The 15866-nt window shown below is 33.5% G+C and overlaps 1 long non-coding RNA gene across 1 annotated transcript; it reads right to left on the reverse strand.

The window, feature by feature from the left end:
* Positions 1-5479: 5479 nt before the first annotated feature.
* LOC143064998 (uncharacterized) lies at positions 5480-7641 on the reverse strand. The gene is made up of 4 exons (XR_012975377.1): positions 7537-7641; positions 6756-6978; positions 6412-6490; positions 5480-5697 (listed from the first exon to the last, which is right to left on the reverse strand). It is a non-coding gene; the product is annotated as an uncharacterized LOC143064998 (long non-coding RNA).
* Positions 7642-15866: the final 8225 nt, after the last annotated feature.

The raw sequence follows: 15866 nt of genomic DNA on the forward strand, positions 1-15866 counted from the left end.
CTCCCCCTATATCTCAAGTCAATGTAGAGAGAGAAAACCCAAACATACAGCAATACGCACAGTAAAACAATACTATACCAAGTCAGAAATATGACAGTTGTTGTCCGTTCGTTTGATGTGTTTGTGCTTTTGATTTTGCCATTTGCTTAGGGACTTTGAATTTTCTTCGTAGTTCAGTATTGTTGTGATTTTACCTTATATTTGTTGTAGATGGTCAGCTATTGATTGACTATTCAGTTTCAATCATCAGACAATGAGAAAATACTTTTATAGCAATGCTGATTTGAAAAGACCATTAAGCCTCGGTCACACCTTACCGGATAGTACGAACGGACGCCTAACGGATAAATGAAAGTTGACAAAATTGTCATCCGTTGGGAGTCCGTTGATGTACTGACCGAATAAAACGGACGTGTAACGGATGCATAACGGACACACACCGGATATGCAACGTACGCACGTACAAGTACCGGACAGAACGGATGTCGAACGTACATCCAACGGACGAGTACCGCATAAAACGGACACCTAACGGAAGCGTACCAGATAAAACGGATGAACAAGATATACGGAAAAATCAAAGGCGACAATAATAATATACATGTAAATCGCATAAATATTCAAAATGTTTCTGTGTAACTGGTTTTGGTTTGTTCTTCAAATTTCCGCCAAAGGGCAGTGTCTGGCCTGAATAAGAACTGCTTGATTGTGAAGACGTGCCTATACACTAAGATCGATTATGAATAATAAGAATTCATGAACCTTAATAAATCTGACATACCAATACTTGGCATTTCTGATGCGAAATTTTCAATTGGCAATTTCCGTTTCAGATCCGTTCATCATCCGTTTTATCCGTTATACGTCCGGTAGAAGTCCGTTTCTCATCCGTTCAACATCCGTTTTATCCGTTAAACGTCCGGTAGAAGTCCGTGGGTGACTTTATCTTCCAGACATCCAACGGATGTATAACGGACACGTAACGGACACGTAACGGATACAAAACGGAAACGAAACGCACGAGTACCGTACAAAACGGACGCCTAACGGACGTTCAACGGACATTTTATCCGTTGGACGTCCGTTCAAAGTTTTGAACATGCTCAAAATTTTCCACCGGACAGAACGGACGTCAACGGATAAGAACGGACGTCTAACGGACATGAACGGATTGGAAAAAAGTTATCCGTTAGGCGTCCGTTCGAGCTATCTGGTAAGGTGTGACCGAGGCTTAGGAAATAATTTAATAGTACTATCAATAATGTAACTAATTGATTAATTGTGTATCCAACCTAAATGAGAATAGAGGTTACAACATTTGCCATGTATCTCTGTCTGCTATATGTACATTGTGTATCTTTTATTCTGATAAATCTTTGTCAATACAATGATATACAGAAGTTATACGTAATAGATAGTACAGATATAAATTTATAGAAAGCGTAATAAGTACACTTGTTACAAAGCTCTTCAAAGTTGAATTTTGTCCATTTATTTGTTGGTCTTTAATACTACCATAAATACTTGTATTTAAAAACAACCCAATGACATGGGGTTTCATTCAGTAACGAATATAAAATGGAGAATTTAAATAGAAAATGTGTCAAAGAGACAACAACCCGACCAATAGCAGAAAACCGCCGAAGGCCACCAATGAGTCTTTAACGCAGCGAGAAAATCCCACAACCGGAGGCAGGCTTGAGCTGGCCCCTAAACAAAAATGTTTACTATTTTAGTAAAAATAGACATCATACTAAACTCCAAAACATAAAGATGAACTAAAACTAAAAATCATACAAGACTAAAAAAGGCTAGAAGCCAGACTTGGGACAGGCGAAAACATGCGGCGAGGCTAAACAAGTTTTGTGAGATCTCAACCCTCTCCTTACACCTCTAATTAGTGTAGAAAAACATACAGTAATACGCACAGTTAAACTCAGTTAAAGAAGTCCGAGTCCGATGTCAGAATAGGTAACACAAGAAACTAATCAAAATGACAATGATACATAGATTAACACAGGATTACTAGCAGTCATAGATTAACACAGGATTACTAGCAGTCATAGATTAACACAGGATTACTAGCAGTCATAGGTTAACACAGGATTACTAGCAGTCATAGATTAACACAGGATTACTAGCATTGAAGAAGGCAATGAATGAGGTTGTTGAATTTGTTGTATGCCTGTTTGTGCTTCTTTATTAAATATTTGTTTGTTTTATTGTTATTACGATACTTGAGGTACAGCCTTTCATTATTGTTTATGATATTCTCGTATAATTGTCTTTCATTTTTGCTAATTTGTTTTGTCTATATGCCTTTTAGTGTTACTTCGAAAACTTGTTTGTTTCTTGTCTTTCATTTTGCTATGTGCTTTGTCTTATCCACCATTTTTAGAAAATGACTGTACCAAGTCAGGAATGTGACAGTTGTTATCCATTCGTTTGATGTGTTTGAGCTTTTGATTTTGCAATTTGATTAGGGACTTTCCGTTTTGAATTTTCCTCGGAGTTCAGTATTTTTGAGATTTTACTTTTTACTGACAGGCCAGCTTCAGACCTCAATTTAACTGATTGAAAGATTATGTCTTCATCATATAAAAATCACGTACAATCCCTCCCGTTAGGGGTTTAGTATCATACCATCATAAAATATATGAGAAGAACATAACCCGTATCGTGCCAACAACTTGTTTCAAAATAGATGTGTTTATTTCCGATGAAAAGATCCTATGAGTGAATCAATATTAATATCAAACTATGCAATCTTTAATGACCTGGGACCGGTTTTACGAAGCTATCTTAGACCTGTCATAGACATTCAAGAAATTAATTAAGACATGTCTTATGATCATTTTGTGACTATCTTAGGACATATCTCAGACATCGCCTCGGAGCTGTCTAATGGGAAGAATTATGTTTGCGTGCATTTTGAATTAATTTTTTCATGATACGTTTGCGCTCGAGCTCTTGGTTACATTTACGTGCATTTATTTTATAGGTAAAATCATGTTAAAAAAAGGTAGTTCAAAAAAAGATAATATAAAAAAATACAAATATGACCGTATAATTTGTTAATTTCCCTACTAAATTAAAAAAAAATAAACAATTTCAGCTATCCAGTTTGATTTTGTTTTTTAGTTTATTTTAAAAACATAATGTCTTGTGAAATTCAGGTCTTTTTCATCTATGATACAATTTACATAAATAAGATCGCTTTTAATCCATTTAAAAAAAAAAAAACAACTATAGCTTTATTTTCAAATTTTAATAAATTTATTGTTCCATAATAATTTTTTTTTACATCTGTAAATGTTTCAGGTTTTATCGTTAGACCCCCACCAGTTAATTTCCAACATTTAAGGATAATAAAACAATTTCTAAGTCGGAGTAAACAAAATCGAAAATTGAAGACTTTGGACTCGTCTATTATTACTTTCACACATTACAATATGAATCAGAGGCGGATTTAGAGGGGGGGGCCCAGGGGGCCCGGGCCCCCCCTTTTTGGGAAAAAATTTGGTTGCTTATATAGGGAATCACTGAAGCGTGACTGGAGCGGGCCCCCTCTTAGGTCAGTCAGTGGGCCCCCACTTATGAAAATTTCTGGATCCGCCACTGTGAATTTGTAGCAATTGAATTTTTGGGGCGGATTTAGCAATTATTTCTACTTGTATTACGCCTTTTCAACTGATTTTTATAGTTTGTGCTTATGTTGTACTGTTACACCCCTGTCCCATGATCTTCTTTCGTGATTGAACTATTCAGATTATCATTCAGTTCTATTAAACAGACAGGTGAGCGCTGTCCCTTGGTTGATACATAAACTCAGATTGTAAAAAAATTGAGTAAAACCTAAAATTGATATTCGGTTGCTTTAAAAAATCTCAAATTGATTCAATATTTTCCAATACTCTTTGCAGTCTTGTCAGAAATATAAAATTTTCAAATTTCCGAGTCGTATCTTGTTAATACCACTGCTCGATCTTGTGTAATTTAATCAATTATAGTTGTCCTCTGATGTAGTCCAATCTTCATTTATTATGTAGACTTTTCATCATGAATATCTGCTGAATTTATCATGCCTCTGATAGAAAGTACATATATTATGTATATGTCTGCATCCATCCTCCGAGTGCGGAAGTTTCTCGCTACATTGAAGACCCATTGGTGGTCTTCGGTTAATGTCGCTTTGACACATTCCCCATTTCCATTCTCAATTTTATATGTGGATCTCTGTGACATACTCCTTGTACTTCAGTTACATTAATTAAAATATTTATGGAAAAGTTTAAGTGTAGTTAGCTTAAAATTGTAGGTTTTTCTTAATTGTAACAGATTTTTTTTTTGTAATGTATAATAAGCAATTTACATTCGTTTTCTTTTTTTAATTATTTTAAATTTTGTAATCCTAGGACCTTTTTTATAGGTTATTATACTGCACGGGTTAAGCTCATTGTTGAAGGCTCTATTGTACGGGTTAAGCTCATTGTTGAAGGCTATATTACACGGGTTAAGGTCATTGTCGAAGGCTATATTGCACGGGTTAAGCTAATTGTCGAAGGCTATATTGCACGGGTTAAGCACATTGTCGAAGGCTATATTGCACGGGTTAAGCACATTGTCGAAGGCTATATTGCACGGGTTAAGCACATTGTCGAAGGCTATATTGCACATTTAGCTGTTCACATCTATGTTCCTGTCTCTGATGGATAGTTGTCTTTAAACCGTTAAAATATTTTACAACGTTGTCCACGGTTAGTCGATTTAAGAGATAACTGTATTGTATTTGAAGCTTTAAGGACGTCCATCGGTAGTTTTACTGTCGCAAATTTAGTTTACCTGGCGACGCGGAGCGGAGACAGGTAAACGGGTATTTGCGACAGTAAAACTACCGATGGACGTCCGCAAAGCTTCAAATACAATACAGTTATCTCTATTCTAATGCAAAACAAGTTCATAATTAAATTTCAATCATTATTTCAGTGTAAAACCTTCATTAAAGAAAATTCCGCGAAAAGATGTTATCTTCTTTGGTCCCTACACTAGGTGACGTCATAGGTATGCTTCCGGCGTCAAACATAAACACCGTGCGTTTTCTGGCTTCTGTGCCGCTTCAGAATGTAATAAAATTTGATAAAAGGAAGATTTTTAGGCGCAACAAGTGAGTTTTGTGTTTATTATTGTAGAAATAACATGTCAATACATTGCGAAATTCAAAATGTCGGCTTCCTTAGTTACAGACAAGGAGATAGAGAATTTTACGCTTGCTGTCATCCAATCAGAACAATTGTTACAACATAATTGCATTAGAATATCCGATAAACCGTCACAGATGCCTTATATATATATTACAGTTAATATTTATTTTGCACGGAATTTAAAAGCAAAATGAAATATGTAAAGGAATATTCTAGAATGCCCCACTGTTATGTTGACAAACGGACCAATGGACCAAGGTGATAATGCAAAGACATGATATCAGTAATATGTATTTTTATTTAAAAGCTAACTTTTACATGATTACAAAACTACTGTACATCCGTTTTGACACATTTAATACTCTTATGTTCTCTTAGTTTGCCTCAAAGTCATCACTAAGGAACGTCAAATGTTCTAGGTCTTTATTTCAAGCTGTCTACAAACGTATTCTTCGAGTAACATCTAATCAGTAGCTTAACATGTCTGGATCATTATCTAAAATAAAAACATAAAATACATTTAAACAAACTAGTTATAAATGATGAACGTATTATGTAGAAAATTTTAGGTCAAATGTGGAGTCGAAACATAGGACGATTCCTATAATGAGAAGGAAAATCCTAGAGATTGTTTAAAAGCACTCTTTCTCATTGTGTTTTTAGATTAATTTAAAACTAAAGAAGTGGTTAAGGCGCAAATGATAAGTGAGTTGACATTCATTTAACCACAGGACTTTAGACAAGTCATGTTTGACAGGCATCAGAGAATTTAACTACTTGAAACAGTTTCATTAACCACTGGACAAAAATATATGTTTTTCCAAAATATACTTTATTTCTGGTTTTATTATTTTTTATGTTAATAGATTTCAGATCTTTTTCTTTTTTTTTTTTAATATAAAACCGACCTCATACTGTAATAATATCCTATGCTCATGTTATCACTTTGTTTCTTTGACTATTATGTATTTTGTATTTCATCTTGCCCGACAAGGGCCAATAGTTGGTATCATAAAATAACACAAAATTAATGTCTAATATTATATTTTAATGATAATTTAACAACACAATTATAATCTTATACATTTTAAATTGTGACAAAAGTAAAAACGTGTTTAACATTAATCTGTTCTATAGAAGGTTATATATCGTGAAACATGTACGCGTAGCTTGATTTTAAAAAGACTTAACTACAAATAAATATACTTACATAGTTTAACCCAAGAAGTTGCTGCTCAATGAGTTTCCTGTTGCGTTTGTGAAGTCCAAGAGAAGCAAGAATCCGAACACTGAAACAAGCATATTATGTCATATGATTATTGTTTTATATTGTATATTGACATATAAATATTTGAAATATTAGCTTTAATCTAATACTTATTTAATTTATAAAATGGTTTGCAGTGTAAAAATAATTTTTGTATACAATGTACTAAATTTAAACTTTGAGTTCGAAAAGAGATAATAATAAAGAGAATTTGTGGGATTTACAACGGAAGTGAATATATATCAACGGTACACGTTTTTGTTTACTAATAACTAAATTAGATTTACAGTAGTTTAGAAGTTTGGCTCCTTTGAGTTGAGCTGTGGCAGCGTTTCCATAGTTGTACAGTCTGGTCTGTTGTGTATAAGCGTTAAGTTGATTCCCGTAGTAAGCTGGGTATCCTGACTGGTATCCGGATTGGTATCCGTACTGCTGGGCCATGACGAAAGCAACAAGGCATGGGACCAGGACAAGGATGATGGATTTGTTCATTTTGATGGAATATGGTGACTACAATTGAAGAAATATCGTTAATATCGAATTTTGATACAATTATGTATAATAACGGTTCGTTTTAAACATTTTGTTTTGTGTTAAATAGTTTAATCGATCCATACAGTTATACACACAATGTTAGAAAGTACAATCCTAAGCAAATAAAAAAAATCAAAACTAAGAAAACAAAATGTACCTCCCGAATAAGAAAATAAACAAACACAATCTAGATGATATTTTTTTGTTTTATGTCCATCATTACTCAGTTAATCATTTAATTTGGAAGTGAGTTAGCAGAAAGGACAACATTATGTATTTGTAGTAAACAACGTACATTAAGTTCGGAATTCATCTACTTAAATTAAACTTAAATCTAGGTTTAACAGTTCAAATTGAGAAAACTTATATATACAGATAGCATAAAGTTGTTATAAATTCTTTGAGAACTTTATTGTAAAAGGCATTTAAAAATTTATAAAATGATTGTTTACTATGTCGTTATTTGTTGACGTTTAAACATAAATGAAATCGTTGTTTTGAAATGAATTAGACCTTATTAGTTATAAGACTCACCTGAGATATCTAATTGAGAGTTATCTGTATGAAATAATTCTAAAGGTCTTTATATACTACCAAGGTTTACATTTTGCAAGTTTACATCATATACATAGGAAACACTTACATGTATTATATAGATCGACAGTATATGTAAGTCCATGTAATACATGTACATGTAGTTGTGGACCAGACCAGGAACTTTTCTGAATGGTTATATGTTGTTATAAAATGTTAAATATAACGTGTTCTGAGATTATTTATTCGAAGAGACATACACATATGAAGGATATAAGTAAATATAAATATAATATGAAGTGGCACTATTGGCAATGAGGCAAATATCAACTAAAAGACCAAGGGACAAACATGTAAACATCTACAGGTTACTACATACGTATTTGAAACATATAAGCAAATCCTTTAACACCCAGTAAGTTATGAAGGGCACGGATATCAACCTATTAATTTACAGATTTATAACGATTATAACAAACTGTTTTTAATCTATATAACCATAATTATACCATATTATCAAATAACTCTATCATTGATTGTTTATGCAGTCTCTTTTTTGTCTATTATTACATATTGTAATATTATAAGGTGTGGGTATACACCTAGGCCTAACTATTCTTACTTTTTTTAGGGCGTGTTCACCCCAAAAGGGATGACAAATCGACGAGTAGATTAGTATTTTGGTATTTAGAATATGTTGCACCTATTTATTTTCGAATCGCCTGGTAACTAAATGCAACACAGTAACATTTAATATTGAATAATTGCCATTAATCGATATCATCTATTGTCAAATAGAATGTACCGTCCCTTTTATACATTCCACATTAAAACGTGTAATTCCCTTAAAAATGTGATCAATCAATTAAAAAGTGTTCAGTTATCCGCCGTTTCAGAAAGACGAAATTCTCAAACGTGTCTAGATGGAATGGGATGTGTTATACTTTAGTCTTGGAACGCATAATTTATCTATAAGTTGTAATTGGCTTTGGTTTTTCGCTTTCAGTATCTACGAGTACGGCTTAAATTGGTACTTTGTGTCTTATTTATATGTTTGTTGGCCGTTTATTTATGTTTCGATTTAGTGGTTTAAGCTATGTGCAACTTATTTTTATAGTTTGTTCTTATGTTGTGCTTTAACACCACTGTAAAGGGGATATTGAGAATTTAACAACATATATATGTTTCAACCCGTCGCATACGTTATGTACCTGTCCTACGTTTGAAGCCTGTAATTCAGTAGCTGTTGTAGGTTCATGTCTGTCATATTTATTTTTTTGTAAATTGTATTGTATAAATTATGCCGTTAGATTTCTTGTTTGAATTATTTCACATTTTCCATGTCGGTGCCTTTTATAGCTGCCTATACAAAATGAGTTTTTCTCATGGTTGAATGCCATACGATGACATATAACTGCTTTTACTACTTGAACTCTGATGGCTGTTCTCATTTTGAAATAATACCACATTTCCTTATTTTCTATATTTCACTTAGTACTTTCACGCGGTTTTCCTGACTTGAACTCTTACATCCATAAAGCAAACATTTTCACTGAAATCGTACCTAGTTTTGTATTCTGCTCTAAGGTCGGGGTTTTGACTCTTTGATACAATTCCCCATTTCCATTTTCTTTTTTATGTTCAATGATCTAGACACATTGCATACATTGTCTACACACACTGAAAAAGTTAATATATGAGTACTAGTCCTACAATACTTAATTTCAAGATTGTGATGCAGTCAGAGATATTTGCAAACTCTTAACTGATCGAAATGGACATATCATCAGCTTATACTTTTATGCGCAAAACGACACGTGCCACATGGAGACATGATCTGCTTACCCTTCCGGATCATCTGAGATTTCCCCCAGTTTTGGTGGAGTTCGTGTTGCTAAGTCTTTAGCTTTCAATGTTTGGTTTTGCATACTGTTGTTTTTCTTCTGTTTTCTTCTGTTATTGCCAAAACAATGTCAGGTTATTTACGACTGAGGAGTTTGATTGCCAAAACAATGTCAGGTTATTTACGACTGAGGAGTTTGAATGGTTTTTTTTTGGTATCTCTCTCCTCTCTTTTTTCAATTATAATGGGTTTTTTTTGTGTGCATACACACATAATATAAGCAAACGTAGATAAAATCATTATTTGGTTTATAATGACAACATTATATTTGACGACTGTTTCAATGTTCACTGTAGTCAGTGTGCTTATAAGAAATGTCATTGGTGCAGTAATTTCCTGTGTTCAATGTAAGTATGTTGCATTAGAAGCGGCGAATCTACGTAACATATGTTGGATGTCATGTCAATACTGAATCACTTAACCACTCGGCTGGTGGTACTCTTGGGAACTAGTAGTCAACTATATTTATATAGAATTGTGTTAGTTATTGTGCAACTAACTATGTCAGCCTTTCTTCCAAATCATACAAATGAACTGGATATTTTTATTTACCTAAAGTCAGATTTGCTATAAATTCTCTGAATGATTTAGTTTCAGAGAAATATGATTAAACCTGCATTCAACCGAACGCATATGTTCTAACGGTTATAAGCCATGTTGGTTGGCAAGCGAGGTCACCGAACATATTTTTTAAACTAGATACCATAATTATAATTGTAGCCAAGTTTGGTTAAATTATTCCCAGCAGTTATGTTGTACTAATACACTACTATCCCAGGTTAGGGGGCGGTTTGGATCCCGCTTACTTGTTTAACCCCGCCACATTTTGTATGTATGTGCATGTCCCAAGTCAGGAGCCTATAATTCAGTGGTTGTCGTTTGTTTATGTGTTACATATTTGTTCTCGTTCATTTTGTGTACATAAATAAGGCCTAGTTTTTTCGTTTGAATTGATTTACATTGTCATTTCAGAGCCTTTTATAGCTGAATATACGGTATGTGTTTTGCTCATTGTTGAAGACCGTACGGTGACCTATAGTTGTTAATTTCTGTGTAATTTGGTCTTGTGTGGAGAGTTTTCTCATCGGCAATCATACCACATTTTTTTTTTTTATATCAGAGGAGAAGATTTTTGTAAAAGCTATTGGACGAAGGACGCCAAGTGATGAGAAAAGCTCACTTGGCCAAATGGCCCAGGTGAGCTTAAAGGGAAGGAAAGTTTTACGAGTGAAATACTGTTTTTTTCGTAAGCCTCCAAAGATCTAGTCATTCCGTAGGTTTGAACCATAGGCACTTGTCTCAGATTTTTTTTTATATATATATACCTTTATAATAAAAAGAAATATCTCATGTGACAAGTGCCTGTGGTTTGAGCGACTCCAACTCTTATAAAGTCTTGTTAAGCTGGGGTTACACATTCACGATTTTTACTACCGTCCTTGACAGGACCAAAATTTATTAAAAGTCTGATCAAGATCCTGTGAATCGTGGATGGAAATTCTAACTTTAATTAAAATTTGTACAAAAAATAATTTGATCACGACAACAATCAGATAGTGTTTAGGAAGCGTCGATATTCAACCGTTTCCAAGCGAATATTTCCCGATAATCCCGTTCTGAATCCGCTTCTAATCCGATTCATATTTTTCGCAAGGTAAAATTCGATCGAGTCTGTCACGATTGCGTCCCGACTTTACCGAATGTAATCCGACAGAGATTAGACAGTGACCAGACAGTGAACCGACGCTGACGAAAGTTATCCGTTCGAAAACTGTCTGCATATTCGGGATGATCAGATACTATCGGAACGTTATCCTTTCACGGTCCGCTCTATCGCATTGCAAACGGCTTTGTCTGGTCTCAGTCGTATTGTATTCTGTAATTGTATGTACTCTGACGTGGGTATCATTGACGAATTTCGTATTAATAACGGGACTGTTTCGGAACGGTTTCGGCAAAAACGGTTCGCAATCGACAAAATCTGGATGCAATCTGGACTCAATCGGCAGAAAAACAGCTATGAAAAATTACTCCAGATCATTCCCATTCCACAGGACACCGTCCAGAATACACAAAACATTGTTCGGAATTAGATCCGATACAGCAGTATCTGTCACGACATAGCTACGATTGTAATCCGACTAGACAAAATCGGCTGAGTTGCCCCGAATGTTACGGGACGCTCCTAACTGTCGGGGTGCTTTGCCGAACTATTTGGACCCTTCCCGACCCGTAGGAATCTGTTACGAACTAAAACGACTGCGTTCAGACAATGATAGGATATTCCAATTAATTGAGGATACTAATCCGACTTTTTCATTTTTCGTGTCGTATTGCTGTCTGATCTCAAACAGGAGCAATAATCGGCAATGTGTGAACCCCGCATTACTTATAATATATATCCTTGCATTTTTAAATATAAATTATCAACACACCGAACCGATAGAACTTTGTATTGAATTGGAAGAGAATAAAGATTTTAAGTATAATAAACCTTTTATTAGAAGAAAACCCAGTGATTGTCACGATTTTAACAATAATTGTCTGTTCATAACATCAATAAGAAGCTAAGAGAAATTTTTAACTCATATTTCATGATTTATATTATATGTCGTTCTTTTCAATAAATGTATGTATATGTTTCATAATGTATTTGTTACTATGACAACACGTATATTTGCTACTATTATACATTATAAATAATATTTCATTAAGGAATACATACTTTTAAAGCTCAATTAGTTTTAGATAAAAACATTTTTACCAATGATACATTATGAGAATATACTAACTGGAAATGAATATATCCGATATATTCATAATAGATTTGGCATTGTATGTAGTTTGTACAGAGCGCATTCTGTTCAAAACGAGTACAATTATATGATACAACTGTGAAAGTTACTTTCCTCAATATAAGACATTGTTTGCTTTAAGTTTGTCTTTTTAAAGTATGTACTAGTACATAAAAATAAATAAGTGTGACTGGCCAATGAGATTACTATATATACATATACAATAAAGACCGAAGGAGGGGGATCTATAAACTACAGTCTCTCACCAAAACAATGATGTATGTATGTTCTAAATTGCTTAAGTTCAAGAGAATGAAGTATAAGTTTGCGTGTCACACTGAATGGGGTGTGATATAAATAAGAAAATACGAACAATGCGATAATTGGCTGGCTAGTTGTCTGGTCTATCCTGCAATACTTCAATACAAAGTTGGCGAACATATTTAACCAGAACTTTTTTTTACCATAACAGAAATAAGCATTACAACTCAATCGTTTAGAAATCTATAAAAATATCATGTCTCATATATGAACAACGAGAATAATATATAAATTAAAAACCAATTGTTCAGAGAACAATTGAAGGTCTTTCCACCAGAAAACATGTATTCAAATATGAAAGAAGCATAATTAGGTCTTTCCACCTTTCCGTGGAAAGACCTATTGAATTTGTTCTGATTATTATTATTATTTTTTTTTTTTTTTTCTTCCGCCTAATTTTTTTCTTGCGTAGTATTGATGTTTCAAAAGATGTCGCTTAGATATTTGGAATATGATATCGTAAAGTGTATGCGCTTTTAAAACTGACAACTGCGTAACCAAATACTTTGCGTTGTAAGAGTTATCTCCCCAAACACTGTTTTTCTTGTGGCCACTACTCCTTCGCAACCGTAAAAGATTACGACAAATTTATTTTACCAAATTGCTCGATACATCTTCAGGATTAGGCAATTCATTTGGACCGAAGCTTTCCAGAGACTCCATATGAGAGTTATTTCCCCTTATGTAAATGATATAAGTAATATGCATTTCTAACCAGTAAACCATAAATGATAGAGACCTAGGATCTTCAGATTTGAGGTCCTTGGTCCAAAAAAATGAAAATGAGGTCAAGGTCAAAGGTCAAGGTCATGTTCTAAATTTTGATTTTTGCTTATTTTCACTGATTTTCAAATACCGTATGACATATCGACAAATAATTTTTCATAAATTGTTATTTGCGACATGTCCTTACTTGTATATTTTGGTTGAAAGGGTGCGCAAATAATAAATGGGAGTTTTTGCCCATCTTATATTTAGGTTTACCCGTAAAGTGATATTACTCTTTAACCAAACATATTAAAGACCTAGTGTCTTTTGATTTAAGATCCTTGGTTTGTGACCTTGAAATTGAGGTCAAGGTCATAGGTTAATAGGACGTTCTAGATTTTGACCTTTGCTTTAAATTGATATTAATACATCATAAAGCCATAGGAACTAACATTTTAAACTGATTTTTCATATTTCCATATCAAAATAGATCTTTACTAGTGGAAAGACCTTCAATTGTTCTCTGAACAATTGGTTTTTAATTATGTTTAAAATGTCATTTCAATTGTCAAATGGTAGCTTATAGTACATTGATTAAAAAAATATATGTTTTCTTTTCATTTTTTTTTTTAAATAAGGGAGATAATTTGTTACTTCCGATACTATTTGAATATTTACTTGACACTGATTCCAAAAATATCTGATTCTATGTACATTTATTTTAATAAGGTATGAAAAATAGATACTTCCGGTTTACACAAGGTCACTTCCGGTTGGTTTTTACAAGGTTAATTGGTTTGAAAGCTATTGCAAAAAGTCTCATGGCTTTATCATGTATACATATAAGATAAAAGCAAAGGTCAAAATCTAGAACGTCAAATCAATAGATGACCTTGAGATCAATTTCAAGGTTATAAACCAAGGACCTCAAATCAAAAGACCATAGGTCTTAATTATATTTGGCTTATAAATGAGTTATATCACCATACACGTATTTTTAAATACAACAGAGGAGAAAACTCCCTTTTGCGTTCAATGTACCCTTGCAATCAAAATTTTCATGTTAGGACATTTCGCAACTAACAATTAAGTAAAAATAATTTGTCGACATCTTATACAATTTTTGGGTATAAGTGAAAATAAGCCAAAATCAAAATTTAAAACATGACCTTGACCTTTGACCTTGACCTTATTTTCATTTTTTTTAACTAAGGACCTCAAATCAAAAGATCCTAGGTCTCTGTCACTTATGGTTTACAAGATAGAAATGCATATCACTTATATCAAATGCATAAGGGGAAATAACTCTCATTTGGAGTGTTCATATCGCTTCGGTAAAAATACAACAAATCATGCTAAAGATATAACTAGCAATTTTATAAAATAACTTTGTCGTAATCTTTAACGGTTGCGAAGGAGTTGTGGACACAAGGAAAACAGTGTTTAGGGAGATAACTCCTACAAAGAAAAGTATTTGGTTATGCAGGGTAAATTTCAAAGGCGCATAAATTGTTCAATATCATATACCAAATATCTAAGCGAAATATTGCAAAACAAATATTTATTGCAAGAACAAAATTTAGATGGAAGGAAAAAAAAAAATAATCAGAAGAAATACTGGAAAGATCTAAATATACAAAATTATTTCAATAGTTTACTATGACCTTTCTGTATTGAAGATAGATAAAGATTCTACCACTGCATCGAGTGTGATACGATATTTATCCACTCAAGACAGAGCGTTTTAGATATTAAAAAATTAACTGTCGAGAGTGGATAAATAGCGTTTTACACAAGATTTGGTGATGGAATCTGTTTCTCTAATGATTTTTAAACAACATGCAGACAAATTCAATACTTTTTTCAAATGATCTGCAAAAAGATGCGTTCTTTCTATGTGACGTCATCAGGCATGGTCTCATTTTTTCGTGCCGTCACAATCATTCATGTCCAGTGTACAAAATTGTACCGATATTGTCGACATAGCAAAGTAGACAATGTCGACCCTATATTATTATATTATACAACGTTGTCGATATTGTTTCAAACTCTTTTCTATATCGTTGACATTGGCGATATCGCGAAGTAGATAATGTCGACACGATATTGTACAATGTTGTCTATATCATTTCATACTATTGTCTACTTCGTTGACATTGACGATACCACGAAGTACACAATGTTGACACCCTTAATGTATCCAACTCAGAAAGGAAACGCCAAATGACAATTAACATTAAATACAAAAAGGGCTTTAAAAAAAAGATAGTTCACGGTTACTGAAAACTACTGAGCTAAGGATACATAAGAAAAGTTCAGTCCTCGAAATTTCAAATTTAGACTTTTCCCGGCATTCCTCTTCCATTAAAATGGGTCTAAAGTTATAGCTTCATAAACTAAAAATACAAAATACGAAGTGACACAATACCAATTATGAAACATATACTGAGTGCATCGTATAACTAACACAGTAAAATCGGCGTTCTCAACAATGTAGACAGCAAGTAGGACGATGTAGACGATGTTGTAACAATTTTGTCTACTTCTCGATGTCGGCATTGTCAACGATGTTGAAAGAGAAGGGGGACGATGTAGACGATGTC

The sequence above is a fragment of the Mytilus galloprovincialis genome, chromosome 2, assembly GCF_965363235.1.
Source record: "Mytilus galloprovincialis chromosome 2, xbMytGall1.hap1.1, whole genome shotgun sequence".
In the NCBI taxonomy this organism is placed as follows: Eukaryota; Metazoa; Mollusca; class Bivalvia; order Mytilida; family Mytilidae; genus Mytilus; species Mytilus galloprovincialis.